General features: G+C 39.4%; 1 protein-coding gene and 1 pseudogene across 1 annotated transcript in view; both read right to left on the bottom strand.

The window, feature by feature from the left end:
* Nucleotides 1–19,371, bottom strand: part of LOC101697214 (ankyrin repeat domain-containing protein 26-like) — a 43,062-nt gene that overhangs the window by 2,832 nt on the left and 20,859 nt on the right. Inside the window, exons 12-15 of the mRNA XM_087189588.1 lie at nt 17,031–17,119; nt 5,698–5,902; nt 4,816–4,885; nt 2,402–2,589 (exon numbers count right to left, since the gene is read on the bottom strand). The gene's annotated coding sequence lies outside the window, so the exon portion shown is untranslated. The remainder of the gene's footprint in view (nt 1–2,401; nt 2,590–4,815; nt 4,886–5,697; nt 5,903–17,030; nt 17,120–19,371) is intronic.
* On the bottom strand, nt 17,128–18,973 carry LOC147824422 (elongation factor 1-alpha 1 pseudogene; annotated as a pseudogene).

Below are 19,371 nucleotides of genomic sequence, written 5' to 3'. Positions count from 1 at the left end.
CTGAAAAGACTATGATAAATACATACAGTATATAATATATACAGTTTTATGAACACCAAAGAATGTTACCCAGAAGAAACTTGTATTTATAAGCATCTGAATATTTTTATTCTTATACTAGGAATTTTGCTAAGTGGATGAATCTGGTATGGGTACAATTTTATTATCTATACCATAATGGCAAATACATATTGTAAATCACATTTAATATGTGAAGAGTTTTAGAAATTGATTATTTTGATATTTCTTGTCTTTGCACATTTTTTGGTCCGGAATCTTCAGCACACATTAAAATTTTTGAGTGGTAGGAAAATCATTGCATATTCTTTTTTTTTCTTCTTTTTTTGGTTCTTTTTTTGAGACAAGGTCTGCTCTGCATATTCAAGTTGTAATTCAGTTTATATACACTTAAAGTATTTAAGCAGATGTTGAGGTAGAATAATTACAAAAGTGTCATTTCCCAGCCAGGCATAGTGGCACACACCTGTAATCCCAGCACTGAGGAGGCTGAGGCAAGAGGATCACTGCAAGTTCAGAGCCAGCCTAGGCTTCGTAGTGAGTTCAAGGCCAGCCTGAATTAGTTAGACACTGTCTCAAAAACCCCAAGGTTGGAGATTTAGCCCAATGGTGCAGCCACTGCCTGCCTCTCAAGCATAAGGTCCAGAGTTCAATCCCCGGGACCAAAAAAACCCCCAAAATTGTCAATTCTCTTATAAGACATATACACATCAAAAAAATCAAATTATGTGATTGAAAACTATCAGTTGAAATTGAGGGCAGGGGCTAAGGGTTAAGGCAACAGGTGAAAAGTAGGAAGCTCCAGTATTGAAAAGCACCAAGTTACTGGTTCCAGTTCATGCAAACCATGACTTTAGGCAAATCAGAATCTTTGGCATTTTTTCCCCTCAATCATAAAGTCAATAAAATCCACTCAAATCTACTTTAGAGCATTTGGGAACAAAAAGCATAGTGAAAATTAACTGAAAATGTCAAGGATGTAGCTCAGTGGCACCACACCTGCCTGTCAAGCTCAAGGTCCTGAGTTTGATCCCTGGTACTTGGAAAAAGAAAAAAAAAAGGAAATAAACTGAAAGGTGAAAAGGCCAGGGCTGGGTTAAGCTTGAAATAATACCCTACACAGAAGCCAGTTTGATAATTCATTTGCCTCAAGAAAGGTGGTGTTCAGGGCCAGGGCTGGGGCTGGGGCTCAGCGGAAGAGCACCTGATTGGCACAGGTGAGGACGTACAGGGAGAGGGTGGTTGCTGTTTACCAGTCTCTGTCGTGTTCTGTTATTGTTACTACCAATTAAGGAGCTTGAGATTTCTACTGAGAATAAACTTTTTTATGTATGTTTATCATTCCTTTAACGTAATAACTAATGAAACTTCAAAGTTACTGCAGCTGAAAAAAAAAAATTAAGCTATGCATAGATGTCTCTTACTAAAGGATTGTGGCTTTACTTTAAATTTTAGATCGTAATTCTCCCCTTAAAAATGTATATTAATAGGGGCCGGGGATTTAGCTCAGTGGTTTCACCGCCTACTTCGAAAGTGCAAGGGCCGGAGTTCAATCCCCAGTACCAAAAATAAATAAATAAATTATATTAATGCAGAGATGCATGGTTTTCACTAGATTATGGTCAAATGGTCCAAAATTCAAGATTAAGCAGCAGCTGGGTGTGGCAGCACACATCTGTAATCCTACCACCCAGAATGAAGCAGGAGGATCACCTCAAGTTTGAGGCCAACCTAGGCTACATAGTGAATTCAAGGCCAGCCTGAACTACATAGCGAGACCCTGTCTTAAAAAAAGAAGAATCTACATATTTCCAGGCCTGGGCTACAAAGCAAATTCAAAGCCGGCCTGAACTATGAAACTCTGTCACAAAAAAAGGAAAAAGAAAAACGTGTGTGTGTGTGTGTGTGTGTGTGTGTGTGTGTGTGTGTATGTATATATATATAAAATAATGAAACAGCCAGGGGTGGTGGCACATGCCTGTAATCCTAGCGCTCAGGAGGCCGAGGCAGGAGGATTCCTGTGAGTTTGAGGCCAGCTTGAGCTACATAGTGAGTTCAAGGCCAGGCTGAATCACATAGCAGGACCCTGTCTCCAAAAAAAAAAAAAAAGAAACTGGAAATGACCGAAGAGAATGGAACCTGAGCATGATGGCACACCTCTAATCCCAGCACTGGGAGGCTAAGGCAGGAGGATTGTAAATTCAAACCCAGCTTGGACAATTAAGCAATTTAACAAGACTCCAAAAGAAATTGTTTTAAGGGCTGGGGATGTAACTTGGTTATGAAAAATAGAATTATTATCACATGCAATGTAAATGAATCTCAAACACATGTTAAGTGAAAGAGGCCAGATGCAAGAGTTCATACTGGGTTATTCACTTACCTGAGGTCCAAGAACTCCAAAGACTAATGACAGCACAGGAAGTGGTCTGCATAAGTTTTCCACTGCTGTTCTAGCAAATTATGACAACAGCATCTGCATCGATCCAAGTCTCAGGAGGCTGCATTTCTTCAGGAGCTCTAGAGGAGTCTGTTTCCCAGATCATTCAGGTTGTGAGCTGAGTTTAGTCTCTGGATAGAGAAATGAGGCCCGAGTTTCCCTGCTGGTGGTGTCCTGCCTTGGCTTCCTCCACTGCAAAGCCAGCTGGAGCAGGTCGCTGACCTCATGCTTCAAGCCTCTGACCATCTTCCACAGCATATGTCCTTGACTCACCTTTCCACCTTGCTCTTCCACTTTGAAGAGCTGTATGATTATACTGGGCCCCCGATATAATCCAGGATATTCTCCCCTTCTCAAGGAATTCAAGTTAAATAACATTCAGAAGTTACAGGCATTAGAGCATGGACATCATTAGGGAAATTAGCACTCTGCCCACACCCACGTTGCCTGGAGGGACTAGAGAACTTGTCAGCAACGGAGCGGGGGGGGGGGGGGGGGGGGGGGCGCAGGGGGCTTTTTGGAGTAACAGAAATGTTTCATAATTTAGGGTGGTGATCACACAGGTATACAATTGTTACATATTTCTAACTATCTTCTACATTATTGCATTTTCTTGTTTAGGCTTTTTGGATTATGTTGGTTTGCTTGTCATAATTTATTTAGGAGCTACTTTGTGCTAGGCATTGTATTAGCATTTTACATGATCATCTCATGCATTTTTTTTCCCTGGTACCCAAGTACTATCATATGTTAACTCTACTTTAGCCAGTCGATGTAGTCAACTAGATGCAATGTAGTCAACTAGGTCTTATTCCATTGTATGACTGTTTACCACTTAAATTTAAAGGCCAAGAAAGTTTCCCCCAGCAACAAATTGCAATACATAGATTTTTTTCAATACACAATTATGGTAAGGGTGTTTTAAAAATAATGCAATTCAGGTGCCACCACTTGCCTTGCAAGTGCAAGGTCCTGAGATCAATCTCTGGTACCAATAAATAAATAAATAAATAAATAAATAAATAAATAATACAATTCAATATTTATGACTTTTAAAACATCCAACAGAGGCCAGGAATTTAGCTCAGTGCTTCCACTGCCTACCTCACAAGCACAAGGACCCGAGTTCCATCCCCAGTACCAAAAAAAAAAAAATTGTCAATAAATTCAGGGCCAGGGATTTAGCTCAGTGCTTCCACCGCCTGCCTCGAAAGCGCAAGGTCCCAAGTTCCATCCTAGTGTCAAAAAAAAAAAAAAAAAACCAAAGCAAAAATAAATTCAATCACACTTGATCACACTGGACAAATATTTGTTGAAAGTCTTTATACCAAAGACACTGCCCAAGGAGCCAAGGATAAAGTTATCAATAAAACAAAGTCCCTTCAGACATTTATAGCTAAATGCATGGACCTTGAGACCATACTCTTAAGTGAAATAAATTGGACACACACGCTTAAACACCATATTGCTTCTCTAGTGTGAGAAACTGAAAATAAGGACTGAGATGTATAATGGATATTGGGAAATGGGAATAAAGTGTTCAAATGGGAAGGGGACCAAGGGAGGAGGGAGGGAGAAAGAAAAGAAGTGACAAGAAAAGTGAAAATAGGAAGAAAAAAATGGAAACAAAGCTTTTGTACATAGGGAGAGGGGAGGGGGTTTATGGAGGGAATGGGATAAAATAAAATTTATATAAAAAAAACAACAAAGTCCCACCTTAGCTTACTTCCCAGCGGAGAACCCAGACTATGTATATGTAATAAAATGTCAGGTGTGGTAAGCATTAGGAAGAAAAGCATTGATTATTGAACCCTTACCATATGCCAAATAGGCAGGGTTGTGAGCAATAATTATGTATAATTGTTACCTCTATTTTACTGGTGAGGCAGAAAAGGTTAATTGCCCCAAATCATAAACCAGCTTTCCAAACTGGGCACTCTTGGACTCAGGGCTGGCCCTCAAGTAAAGCAGATTTCAAGGCAGACAGCACCAGGGAGGTTGGAGAGTGGTTGGAGAGGGTATGGACGAGGCTAGGAGACAAGATTTGCTGTTTTGGACAGAGAGTACAGCAAATGCACTTGAGGAGGGAGGTGTTTACCATGATAAAACAATGGCAGCAACAAGGCCAGTGCTAGCAGCAAAATTAGGCAGGTGTCATGTTGAGGATGTGGGAGCTGGCAGCGATGGCTCTGAGAAGTCAATGTATTTCCAAAGGATCTCGGTAAGGGTGAGGGGAGGGCCTAAGGGACAAGTGGAAGGCTTTTGCTCAAGCCAACATACTCAATGTCTCTTATTCATAGTTTGTTTCTGAAGATAAAAAGATGAACCAGACACAAGCCCACCTTTAATATACTTACTATAGGGCTGGGGATTTAGCTCAGTGGTTTCGCCATCTGCTACGCAAGTGCAAGGACCCGAGTTCGATCCCTGGTACCAAAAAAAAAAAAAATATATATATATATATACACACACACACACACACACACACACACACACATACTTACTATAGTATGTAAGGTAACACATGTACATAATGGTCACTAAAGCCAGAGAAACCTAAGCATTGTGACACAGGCCCGTAATTCCAGCTACTCAGGGGACTGAGACAGGAGTGTTGCAAGTTCAAGACCAGCCTGGGTAACATAGTAAGATACTGCCCCTTCCCCCAAAAAAATTAAAAATACAAAGATTTAGAAAGATGTGGTATCAGAGAGTGTAGAGGTTTGAAATGTTGAGGTTACTTATAGTGCAGGCTTCACAGAGGAGGTGGCATTCGTCAAAGGTAAGGGACCCATGAGGTTTGGAAGTACAATAATAAAAGGAGATTGTCTCACTAGAAGTGGGCAATGTAAACCCATTCATAGTTCACTTTCATATAATTACAGCTTCCAGGTATGGAATTAGTAGGCCTATGGTTAGAGGGTAAGATTAGGAGGACAGTTGTGAGGCCATTTGAATACGAGACTAAATGTCTGGAGACTGCACCTCTTTGACAGACAGATGAACAAAGATCTGTTAGGTAATTGTATGATTTTCATGTAAAACAACTACTGCCTGTCTTGAACTTAATATTTTTTCAATTCCATAGGTTTTTTTGAGACAGATTCTCCCTGTGTATCCCAGGCTGACCTTGAACTGTTGACTTGTGGCAATCCTCCTGCCTCAGCCTCCCAAATTCTGGGATTATAGGCATGCACCACCACACCCAGCAAATAGTCAAATAGTTGTTTACAACTTACAATGAATGAAGTCAGTAGGCCTCCACATGCGTTCCTGCTCTGGAAAAGGAATCATTTTCCATCTGTAGCTATGTGATTTGCTGTTAAGGGCTACAATTCTCAATAATCTCCCTAGGCCCAGCAAGAAACGAGGATCACCACAAATTCAAGGCCAACCTGGGCTACATACTGAGTTCAAGGCCAGCCTGGACTGCATAGAGAGACCCTGTCTCAAAAAAACAAAAACAACAAAAAGAAATGTCCTTAGGCTGCTGTTTTTATGTCTTTTGAAATTAACATTAACTTCTTACAAGAAAGGTGAGGGCTTAATGCTGTTCCACTACCACTAGCACACTCACACCCCCATAATACAGTTAAACCCTAACTTGGTTAAATTATTTTTTTATTTTTTTATTTTTTGGTACTAGAGATCGAACTCAGGACCTTGCACTTGTGCAGCAGGCCGCGAAACCACTGAGCTAAATCCCTGGCCCCTAACTTGTTTAAATTAATATTCAGCATTTCCCTTATGATTGTACATATAATTTACCATATTGCTCTATGTTCCATACTAAGATTACATTTCCATTTTCTCTTTTAATAACTTCTAGTCTGTTCCAGATTGAATATTGCCTTATGTGTTTTCATTTGCCTAGTTTTCTCTGTACATATCACTCATTTATCTCTATTCTGCAGAAACACATATTCCTTCTCATTGTGTTCAAATATACTGTGGGGGACCAAACCCAGACCTTGCATGTGCTGGGCACATGCTCTACCACTGAGCTACGCTCCCAGCCCCAGTTTTGTTTGTCAAAGTCCCCCCAAAGAGGCCACCCTCCTTGTTATTCTGTTCTCTCTGCACTGACTACTCTCTTGACCAGTGAGAAGCACCAGCTCAGAATCTTCTAAGTCTTGAGAATTTTCTTTGCCTTTCTTCTGTTGGAACTGCTGTGTTTCAGATCTCTCATCTTCTTGCTTTAATAAATTTTCATCCTTTTTCTGGGAGAATACATAGTAATTCCAATAACTTCCTGAGAGGGCCAAGGATTTAGCTCAGTTAACACCACACCTGCCTCGAAAGTACAAGGACCTGAGTTCAATGTCTGGTACTAAAAAACAATCCAATAACTTCCTGAGAAAGAGTACAGAATATAGGAGGGCTTTAGGTGTTGGGGACTGAACCTACCTAGGTCCTTTCTTTACACTGAGCTCCTTCCTCAAGCCACCTCTCCTTCGCCCTTTTTTTCTTCATTAAACTTTCTTATAATGGGTCTCAAAATTCTGTGACAGATTGTTGGTCAAGTTGTTTCCATTAAAAAGTGTTGGTTTTAAAAACTTAAGAAGGTGAGCTGCTCTCAGCACCTGGAAGGAAGCTCCCCCACCACCATCCCAAGCTCCTAGGGCAGAGAAGCTCAGCTGGTCAAGCACCTGGAAGGAAGCTCCCCCACCGCCATCCCAAGCTCCTAGGGCAGAGAAGGTGAGCTGCACAGGCTCCAGAAGCAAACCGCCCCCCCCCCAGAAATGAGAAGACACATAAACAAGCCACAAAAACAGATTTCAGGATCACCTACAGCAACCCTAAAGGGAAACGAGATGGAACAATCTGATACTGAACCACCTGGTCTCTCTGAACTGGCAACAAAAGAGGATCTGGGAAAAATAAAATCAGAAATAATTACTCAGATAACAGCAAAGATTTTGCTCATGGTGCAAGACATGATTAATAAATCTAGAGAGGACACAGATAAAAAAATAGAGGATCTGAGGAACATGATGGAATCCCAACATAGGAAACAAATGGAATCCATAAACCAGATACAAACAGATTTCCAGGAGATGAAAAACTCCATCAAAGTCTGTGCAGCAGAATGAACCAATGTGAGGATAGAATTTCAGATATAGAAGAAAAGATTGCAATTAGTCACCAGGAAAAGAAAAATTGCTTTAAAATTGTAAAGGAACATGAGAAATCAATCCAGCAGCTGCTAGACAATGCAAAGAAGAATAACATAAGACTGATTGGAGTCAATGAAGAAAGAGGAGAGAGTGCAGATGACATAAAAAAACTGTTCACAGAAGTGATGGCAGAAAACTTCCCAAGGAGGGGAAAAGAACTTGACGTACAGATAAGTGAGGCATATAGGACTCCAGTTAGCCTTGATCAAAACAAAATCTACACATAGGCATATAATAGTTAGGATTCCAGAAATCCAGCAGACGAACAAAATTCTACAAGCAGTGAGAGAGAAGAAACAAATCACATACGAAGGAAAGCCCATCAGAATCACAGCAGACTTAGTGCAAACCCTCAAGGCAATGTTGTGCCCAGATCGCGAAGTCCCCAAAGACCACCAAGGAGCCGATTCCGATGTAAACACATGAGGGTCATTTATTCAAGCTCAAGCAGGGGCACTCAACCGTCACCGACACAGCGGATCAGGATTGAGAGCCCCTAATTTCAAATCAACAGGGTTTTCATTGTGGCTACAGCAAGGTTTGGGGATTTTCCATTTAGCAGTTACATGACTGGTTGATATTTAGCAAGCATGGGGTGTACATCGGGGGGGTTGAGGGGTGGCTACATGTAGATTTTATGGGAAAAAGGAACAATCAGCACATTGACAGAATGTTCTATAGATAATGGGCCTGGGAGCGTCTGTTTTCTGGGCAGACAGAGGATTGAGTTAGGAGCTATGTCATTTTTTTATCTGTTGTCCCACAGCAAGGACATTTTATCATTATTTTATGGGCACAAAGGAGACTAGGGGAATAGATGACTTCAGTGAAGTGGAATTTATGTCAAGGCCACTTTACTGTCTTATTCCAAGATGGAGTCAAACTTTAAAATGTAGTTAGGTCTCACAGCAAGAAGAGCTTGGACTGATGTATTTCAAGCCCTAAAGGAAAACAGCCTCCAACCCAGATTGATCTACCCTGCAAAACTATCTTTCAAAATTGATGGAGAAATAAGATACTTTGATGATAAAGAGCACCTCAGGAACTTCATGAATACCAAACCAGCACTCCAAAAAATTTTAGACAATACCCTAGGAAAAGACAATGAGGATCACAACCCCAGGAAACCCAGAAGAATTAATCCATTGGGCATGACAAATTAAACGCAAAGGGGGAGAATCCAACAAAAAGAAAAAGTCATGACAAGGCTTTTAAAACTTTTGACTTCATCTCCCTATGAGTGTATAATTCAATCTTATTATTGTACTGATTAGTATTTTTCTGATTCTAGAATTGCACAGCATTCCTTGTGCTATACTGGCTATTTATCATTTTCTTATGTCTACATTTTAATTGGGTTGTCTATTAATGAGCTCTAAGAATTTTTTATATATTCTGGTCATAGGTTCTATGCATTGGAAATATGGTCTGTTTAAGGACTACTTTTCATTTTAATGATGTCATTTAAAGTTCTAAATTTTGATGGAATCTCATTTATCAATTTTTTTTCTTTTATACAGTATGTCTTTTGTATCCTAGGTAGTTCTTGCCTACCCTGAATTCATAAACATTTTCCCTTATAATTTCTTCTTAAAGTTTTATACTTTTAGGCTTTCTTATTTAGGTTCATAGATCCCTTCAAGTTATTTTCATGTATGGAAATAAAGGGTTGAGGTTGATTTTTTATATACAGATACCAGGTGTTCTGGTGCCATTTGCTGAAGACACTATCTCTTCCTCGGCTCTTGAATTGAATTTATATTCTATAAAGTGCTAATGTTAAATAATCTTTCAAAACTCAGTGGCCCATATATGTGTGGTTCTATTTCTAGATTCTGTTTTATTCCAATGATCTATATGTCTTTCCTTACACCAACACTGCCTTGATTACTGTAGCTTTAGAAGAAGTCTTAAAATTAGGTACTAAACATCTGCCAACACTGTTTTTGTTTTTCTTTTAACTTTTCTAGGTCCTTTGTATTCCTACATAACTTTTAAATCCCAATATCCAATTCTTCATTTATAGCAAGTATACACAGAACTGAATTTTTATATATACCTTGTGTTTTCTAATCCTGCTAAATTCAAATACAAGTTCTAGGGTCTCCTAGAGACTTCTTAGTATTTTCTCTGTGGATGATCATTTCACCTACATATAAAGATTTTGCTTCTACCTTGCCAATCCTATCCTAATTGTGTCATTTTATTGCCAGACTATTTTGGTGGGGCCTAGGTTTCAAAGTTTAATAGACAGATAAAGAGTAAACATATCTGCCCTTGTTCCCCACCTTAAGGAGAAAGCATTGTATCTTCTCCATTCATATAAGGTGTTCTTGCTGGAAGTATGGAGTACATGTCTTTCATCTGTTGAGAAGGTTCTGTTTTACTTCTAGTCTCCCGATAGCTTTTACCATGAACAGCTATAGAATTTAGTCCAGTACTTTTTCTCCAACTACTGACAGGATCATATGGCTTTTTCCTTTCCTCTGTTAAAATGATGACTTTTGGGGCTGGATCTTCCAATGCTGAACCAACACTGCCATCCCTATAACGAAACCACTTTCTACATCCTGCCAGATCTGACTTCTAAGAGTCTGCTTTGTTAAACAAATTTCTATCGATGTTCATACATTTTTTTTTCTATTATCTTTATCCAGTTTTAGGATTAGCACAATGTTGATTTCCTAAAATGAGGGGAGAAGTGTTCCTTCTTTCTGCTTTAATTGTTTGATATAATTTATCAGCTAAAATGTTTATGAGCCTACTGTTGTCATATAGGTAGGTTTTCAAGCTAGGAATATACTTTCTTTAATAGGTGCTATTCAAATTTTATATTTCCTCCAGAGTTAGTTTCATTAATTTGTCTTCCAAGGTACTTCTTGGAAGTTGTCAAATTTATTTCAAAACAGATTTTTGAAATATGCTTTCTATATCCTTTTAAATTCTGTAAAATCTGTGGTAATGTCTCCTAGATCATGATATTGTAATTTAAAAAATGTATAATTGATATTGTATAACAGGAAGAAAAGGTCTAAAGGTGCAGGGGAAGTGGGAGGGATAGGGGAAAGAAAAAAAGGGAAAAGAAAAAATATGAGAAAAGGAAAAAAATGGAAACAAAATCTTTGCAAATAGGGAAGGGAGGACAAGAGAAGGGGGGAAAAAAAAGAAACAAGATACTCATATAATGGTACAAGATCCCAATGATGAATATAACTGTATTTTATACCTAAAATGTACCGAATAAACTTAATGGGGAAAAAAAAAGAAATCATCCAATAACAAATGCTGGGAGGGTTGTGGGGAGAAAGGAACCCTTCTCCATTGTTGGTTGGAGTGCAGACTGGTGCAACCAATGCGGAAATCAGTATGGAGATAGCTCAAAGAATTAGGCTTAGAGGTCCCATTCGACCCAGCTATTCCCCTGCTGGGTATCTTCCCAAAACAATTAAAAGAATCATACTGGGAACACGCTGAATCAGCCCACACCCTGGCAACAATCCACTGGACCCCCCACCCCCAACACCTCCGCTCCTCTGTACAGCCACCTGGTTCCACACTACAAAGACGCAGAGGACACCGGAACACCAGACAATGGCACTGAGTTCCGCTGCTCCCGGCCCAGAGGTAGGGGCTTCTGAGCCGCCATCCCACTGCTCCTGGTCCAGAAGAAGGGGCTTCCCGGCCACCATCCCTCCCACTGCTCCCAGCCCAGAGGAAAGGGCTTTTGGGCCACCTTCTGTCCTGCCACTCCTGGCCCAGATGAAGGGGCTTCCGGGCCACCATCCCTCCCACTCCTCCCAGCCCACAGGAAAGGGCTTTTGGGCCACCATCCCTACCGCTGCTCCCGGCACCTGTCCAACCTCTCCCAGCTCAGAGGAGGTAATCTGTGCAGGCAGCAACAGCCCCCCCACAACAGTCAAAATGAGAAAACACGTAAATAAGTCTCAAAACCAGACTTCCAGATCACCTACAGCAACCCCAAAGGGAAATGAGATGGGACACTCTGATACTCAACCACCTGGACCCACTGAACTGGCAACAAAAGAGGATCTGGGAAAAATGAAATCAGAAATAATTTCTCAGATAACAGGAGAAATTGTGCCCCTAGTGCAAGACATGATTAATAAATCTAGAGAGGAGCTCAGGAACATGATGGAATCCCAACATAAGAAACAAATGGAATCCATAAAACAGATGCAAATAGATTTCCAGGACATGAAAAACTCCATTGAAAGTCTACACAGCAGAATGAGCCAATGTGAGGACAGAATTTCAGATATAGAAGATAAGATTGCAATTAGTAGCCAGGAAAAGAAAAATTGCTTCAAAATTATAAGGGAACATGAGAAATCAATCCAGCAGCTGCTAGATGATGCAAAGAAGAATAACATAAGAATGATTGGGCTCAATGAAGAAACAGGAGATAGTGGAGATGACATAAAAAAATCTCTTCATAGAAATAATGGCAGAAAACTTCCCAAGTAGGGGAAAAGAGCTTGACAGACAGATAAGTGAGGCATATAGGACTCCAAATAGCCTTGATCAAAAAAAATCTACACATAGGCATATAATTGTTAAGATTCCAGAAACTCAACAGAAGAACAAAGTTCTACAAGCAGTTAGAGAAAAGAAACAAGTAACATACAAAGGAAAGCCCATCAGAATCACAGCAGACTTCTCAACACAAACCATCAAGGCAAGAAGAGCTTGGAGTGACATATTCTAAGCCCTAAAAGAAAACAGCCTCCAACTCAGATTGATGTACCCTGCAAAACTATCTTTCAAAATGGATGGAGAAATAAGATACTTTCATGACAAAGAGCACCTTAGGAACTTTGTGAATACCAAACCAGCACTCCAAAGAATTTTACACAATATCCTAGGAACAGACATTGAGGATCACAACCCCAGGAAGCAAAGCAGAATGAACCCATCTGGCATGACAAGAAATTAAATGTAAAGGAGGAGAACCCAACAAAAAGAAAAAGTCATGGCAATGACAAGTCAATATGTTTCAGTTATAACCATCAACATTAATGGTCTCAATTCACCCATCAAAAGAAATAGACTGGCAGAATGGGTCAAAAAGCAAAATCCAACAATATGCTGCATACAAGAAACACACTTCATTCAAAAGGAAACTCATAGACTGAAAGTTAAAGGGTGGAAAACAATACTCCATGTGACAGGAACATGAAAAAAAGCAGTAGTAGCTATCCTCTTTGCAGATCAAGTAGATTTCAAACCAACACTGATTAAGAGAGATGAAGAAGGACACTACATCCTTGTAAATGGAACAATCCAAGAGGAAGAGATGACAATCATAAATATCTATGCAACAAACACTAGTGTGCCCAACTATATAAAACAAATACTAACGGACATGAAAAGTCATATATGCACTAATACAATTGTAGTGGGGGACCTCAACACCCCACTGTCACAAATAGATAGATCAACTAGACTAAAAATAAGTAATGAAATACTAGAATTCAATCGAACTCTTGAACAAATGAACTTAACAGATGTTTACAGAGTCTTCCACCCCACAAAATCAGAATACACATTCTTCTCAGCTGCACATGGGTAATTCTCAAAAATAGACCACATACTCACACATAGAACATGTTTAAGGAAGTGCAAAGGAATTGAAGTTATCCCCTGTATAGTATCAGACCATAGTGCAATGAAATTGGAGATCCATAGCAAAAGAAACTCAAAAAATTTCATAAACACGTGGAAATTGAACAACACACTTCTGAATAACCAATGGGTCACAGAGGAAATTAAAGAGATCAGACAGTTCCTTCAATTAAATGACAATGACAATACAACATATCGGAATCTATGGGACACAAGGAAAGCAGTCTTACGAGGGAAATTCATAGCAGTGAATATGCATATTAGGAAAACTGAATGAGCCCAATTAAACAACCTCATGCTGCACCTCAAGCTTCTAGAAAAAGAAGAACAGGACAACCCCAAAGCTCATACAAGGGAGGAAATTATAAAGATCAGAGGAGAAATCAATGCAATGGAGACTAAGAGAATGATACAAAAAATCAATGAAGCCAAGAGTTGGTTCTTCGAAAGAATCAACAAAATTGACAAACCCTTAGCTAACCTTGTCAGAAAAAAGAAAGAAAAGGCCCAAATCCATGCAGTTAGGAATGAAAAGGGTGAAATTACAACACACCCAGCAGAAATCCACAGGATCAACAATACCTACTTCCAGAACCTATACGCCAATAAGATGAACAACACAGAAGAAATGGACAGATTTCTAGATACATATGAATTACCAAAGTTGAACGAAGAAGACCTAAAAATTCTAAACAACCCAATATCAACCAATGAAATTAAAAATGTAATTAAAAACTTATCAACTAAGAAAAGCCTGGGCCCTGATGGCTTCACTGCTGAATTCTACAAGACATTTAGAGAGGAACTGCTGCCACTACTGTTTAAACTCTTCAATGAAATTGAAAGGGAAGCAATACTCCCAAATTCATTCCTGGAAGCAAGCATCACCTTGATCCCCAAAACAGAGAAAGACCCAACCGAAAAGGAGAACTATAGGCCAATCTCACTAATGAACATAGATGCAAAAATCCTTAATAAGATAATGGCAAACAGAATGTAGAAGATCATCAAGAAGATCATACACCCTGATCAAGTGGGATTCATCCCAGGGATGCAGGGATGGTTCAATATACGCAAATCAATCAATGTAATACACTATATCAATACAGCCAAGGACAAAAACCATATGATTATCTCCATAGATGCAAAAAAGCATTTGACAAAATCCAACATGCATTTATGATAAAAGTCCTACAAAAAATTGGAATACATGGTCTCTACCTCAAACTGATAGAAGCCATCTATGAAAATCCAACAGCCAATATCATACTAAATGGTCAAAAACTGAAATCCTTCACACTAAAATCAGGAACAAGACAAGGATGTCCACTATCAACACTCTTATTCAATATAGTTCTGGAAACATTAGCCATGGCAATTAGACAAGAGAAAGAAATAAAAGGAATAAAGATAGGAAATGAAGAAGTCAAATTGTCATAATTTGCAGATGACATGATACTGTACACAGAAGACCCCAAGAACTCCACCAAAAGTCTTCTGGACTTAATAACCAAATTCAGTCAAGTAGCTGGATACAAGGTCAACACACAAAAATCAATAGCTTTCCTCTACACCAATGACAGACTCACTGAGAGAGAAATAGGGCAAATAATTCCTTTCACAATAGCATCCAAAAAACTGAAATACCTAGGAATCAACCTAATGAAAGAAATCAAAGACCTCTTCTCTGAAAACTATGGCACTGTGAAAAGAGAGATTGAAGATGATATCAGAAAATGGACAGACATCCCCTGCTCCTGGGTAGGAAGGATTAATAGAGTGAAAATGGCCATACTTCCAAAACTGCTACATAGATTTAAGGCAATTCCAATTGAGATCCCAGCAGTATACTTCATGGACCTTGAGAAAACAATCCAAAAATTTATTTGGAACAAGAAGAGACCCAGAATACCAAAAGCAATTCTAGGTAACAGAGACATGGCAGGGGGTATCACAATCCCCAACCTGCAACTATACTACAAAACTACTGTGATAAAAACAGCATGATACTGGCAAAGAAACAGACCTGAGGACCAGTGGAACAGATTAGAAGATGCACAAACAACGCCAGACACACTCAGCCATCTCATCTTTGATAAAGGAGCCAAATACCCTTACTGGAGGAAAGATAGCCTCTTTAATAAATGGTGCTGGAAAAATTGGGCCTCAACTTGCCAAAGATTAAAACTAGACCTGTATCTCTCACCATGCACTAAACTAAAATCAAAATGGATTAAAGATCTTAATATTAAAATAGAAACTCTGAACCAGTTGGAACAGAGGTTAGGTAGAACCCTTGAAGACATTGGTGTAGGAAAAGATTTTATGAACAAAACCTCAGTTTCCCTTGAATTAGCACAAACAATCAACAAGTGAGATCTCTTCTTATTAAAAGGCTTCTGCACAGCAAGAGAAACCACCAGCAGGGTGAAGAGACAACCCACAATGTGGGAAAAAATCTTCACCTGCTCTTCCTTAGACAAAGGTCTACTATCGCAAATCTATAAAGAACTTAAAAAGATCGGACCTCCCAAATTTGAAGACCCAATCCAAAAATAGGCATCTGAAATGAACAGACATTTCTCAGACAAAGAAGTAGAAATAGCAAATAAATACATGAAAAAATGTTCAACATCACTGGTCATTCAAGAGATGCAAATGAAAACAACGCTGAGATTCCACCTCACTCCAGAAAGAATGGCTGCTATCGTGAAATCAACCAATAACAAATGTTGGAGGGGCTGTGGAGAAAGAGGAACCCTGCTCCACTGGTGGTAGGAGTGTAGGCTGGTGCAACCACTGTGGAAATCACTATGGAGACACCTCAAAGAACTAGGACTGGAAGTCCCATTTGACCCTGCTATTCCATTGCTGGGGATCTTCCCCAAAGAATTAAAAGAATCATACCACAGTGATATATGTGCACCCATGTTCATAGCAGCACAGTTTGTAATAGCTAAAACTTGGAAACAGTCCAAATGCCCATCAACTGGAGACTGGATAAAGAAAATGTGGTTTTTTTATAAAATGGAGTACTACTCAGCCATAAAAAATGAGAAATTAGAGACATTTATAGCTAAGTGGATGCACACTGAGGCAGTACTCTTAAGTGAAATAAATAGGACACACATGAATAAATTCCAAATAGTTTCTCTGGTGTGAGAAACTGAAAGTGTAAATAAGGACTAAATGTATAATAGGTAATGTGAAATAGGAAGAAAAGGGGCAAAGGGGAAGGAAGTGGGAGGGCTAGGGGAAAGGATAGAAGGGAATGTGAAATTAATATGAGAAAATGGGAAAATAGGAACAAAATCTTTGTAAGTAGGGAGGAATGGAGGGGTTGAAGGGAGAGCTGGGCAAGCGTGAAAAATAAGAACCACGAGAGACTATGTAAAGGTGCAAATTTCCAATGATGAATGTCATTATATTGTATACCTAAAATGTACCAATGATTAGAATGAATAATTGATAATGCAAAACAGGAAGAAAAGGTCCAAAGGGGTAGTGGGAGGGGCAGGGGAAAGAAAAGAAGGGAAAGGAAAAATGCTGAGAAATGGAAAAAATGGAAATAAAGTCTTTGTAAATAGGGAAGGGTGGAGGGGGTGAAGGGAGGGCTAGGAATGGGGAAAAGATAAGAACCAAGATGCATTATGTAAAGGTACAATTCCCAATGAGAAATGTAATTGCGTTGTATACCTAAAATGTACCAATAAAAGAATTTAATAAAGTGTAAAAAAAAATAAGAATCATACCTCAGTGATATATGTGCACCCATGTTCATAGCAGCACAGTTCGTAACAGCGAAAGCTTGGAAACAGCCCAAGTGCCCATTAACTGGAAGCTGGATAAAGATGTGGTTTTTTAAATAAAATGGAGTACTACTCAGCCATAAAGATTGAGAAACTAAAGACATTTACAGCTAAATGGATGCATATTGAGGCCACCTTCTTAAGTGAAATAAATAGGACACACATGTGTAAATACCAAATAATTTCTCTAGTGTGAGAAACTGAAAGTGTAATTAAGGATACACACGGATGAAATGGCCTAACAACATATTTCTCGGATTGCATTTCCATCGCGTGCCATATGACTGAATCGAAATTTAAATTAGGGAGAAGTTTGGCTTATGTAGAGTCTGCTAAGTAACTGAAGTTTTTTTCCAGACCACTATTTGTTCAATGTTGGTTTTGGGGATCTTTCTGAAACAAATCACATCCTCTGTTGTCTTGTTGGTGCTTGAGATGCTTTTTTAAGTTATATGGAAAAATGTTTAAGTGCTTTTCAGTTTTGTTTTGGTTGAGTTCTACTGTATTTGAATATTATTGTTTTTTTCCCCTTGCATTGTTCTTCTTTGAATGGTTTTAATTTTTGTATGTGTATGTGTTTGATAATAGAGTTATTTTTAAAAATAAAACTAATAAAACTGCCACACACATACCCAAAAAAATCAAATGGTCCACAAAGCATTCTCCTCTCCTTCTGAGGATTTTACGCTGCAATTTCATCACTAACCAGTCTTTCACTATTAAACCTAAATGGCCAATTGGCAGACACAGTTCTGAGACCAGTCTTCTGCCTCTGATTAAGACTGGAGTGGCAGGTGTTAGGAATAATACTCATTTAGCCTTCTGAGCTTCTGGGCAGACATGGTGACCTGGCCAGCGCCAGCAGCCTTCTTGTCCACTGCATTGATAACACCAACAGCAACTGCCCGTCTCATATCACGAACACCAAAAGGACCCAGAGGAGGAGAATCAGAGAAGCTCCTGACATACATGGGCTTACCTGGATGGCAGCATCACCAGATTTCAAGAATTTGGGGCTATCTTCCAGCTTCTTACCAGACCAGTGAGCAATCTTATCTTTCAGCTCAGCAAACTTGCAAGGGATGTGAGCTGTATGACAACCCAGCATGGGGTACAACCAGCACTGATCTGGCCTGGGTGGTTCAGGATAATCCTGAGCAATGAAACTAGCTGCTTCCATGGGCTGGTCTTTTTTGCTGTCACAGCAACATTGCCACAACAAGCATCCCCAGGAAGAGCTTCCCTCAAAGTTTCATGCTGCATTTCAACAGACTTTACTTCAGTTGTGACAGTGACTGGAGCAAAGATGGCCACCATGCCAGGTTTAAGAACACTAATCTCCACCAAGTTCACCAAGATGGTACCAATGCCACCAATTTTATAGATATCCTGGAGAGGCAGCCACAAAGGCTTGTCAGTTGGGTGAGTGGGTGGTAGGATGCAATCCAAAGCTTCAAGCAGTGTGATTCCACTACCATTGCCATCTTTATGAGTGACCTTCATGTTGTCATCATTCAAACCAGAAATTGGCACAAAAGCTACTATCATGGTTGTAGCCAATTTTATTAATGTAGATGCTGACTTCCTTAATGATTTCCTGGTATCTCTTCTAGCCATAAGGTGGCTCAGGGAAATCCATTTTGTTAACACCAACAATGAGTTGTTTCACACCCAGTGTGTAAGTCAGAAGGGCATGCCCCCCCTGGTTTGCCCATTCTTGGAGATAGCAGCTTCTAATTCACCAACACCAGCAGCAACAAGCAGGAGAGCAGTTGGCCTGACATATGCCTGTAGTCATGTATTTGATAAAGTCTGTGTCCTGGGGCATCACTGATAGTCAAATAATACTTGCTGGTCTCCGATTTCCACAAGATGTCAATGGTGAATCAGTGTACACCCTTATATCTGAGATGTCTTCCTCCACTCTTCTTGCAACTTTTTTTAAAGACTCAGTCTGTTATGTGAATTTATCCTTGATTATGATTTTCCCTACATACATAGGTGTCTCTTTCTTTGGGGTTACTTTAGTATTTTTATCAATGTTTCTTCTGTATCTTTACTACCTGAACTACAAACATTTCTTTATTAACCGATTTGCTCCTGAACTGGATGGGACAATCTTTGAAATCGCTATGTATACATAGTCTTTCTTCATCTTAATCTATAATTATTTATTGAATTCTTGCTAAGTACTAGGCACTGGGGTTTAAAAGAGTACAAGTAAAAGGTATCATGGATGGCTTTTCCAGAAGTAATACCTGAGCTCAGAATTAGAATGAGGTTG

The sequence above is a fragment of the Heterocephalus glaber genome, unplaced genomic scaffold (assembly GCF_053883595.1).
Source record: "Heterocephalus glaber isolate CG9 unplaced genomic scaffold, H.glaber_assembly_v1.0 deba00001543, whole genome shotgun sequence".
Classification (NCBI taxonomy): Eukaryota; Metazoa; Chordata; class Mammalia; order Rodentia; family Bathyergidae; genus Heterocephalus; species Heterocephalus glaber.
Note: the sequence above shows the minus strand (reverse complement) of the source record. Positions and strands in the feature narration are given on the sequence as shown.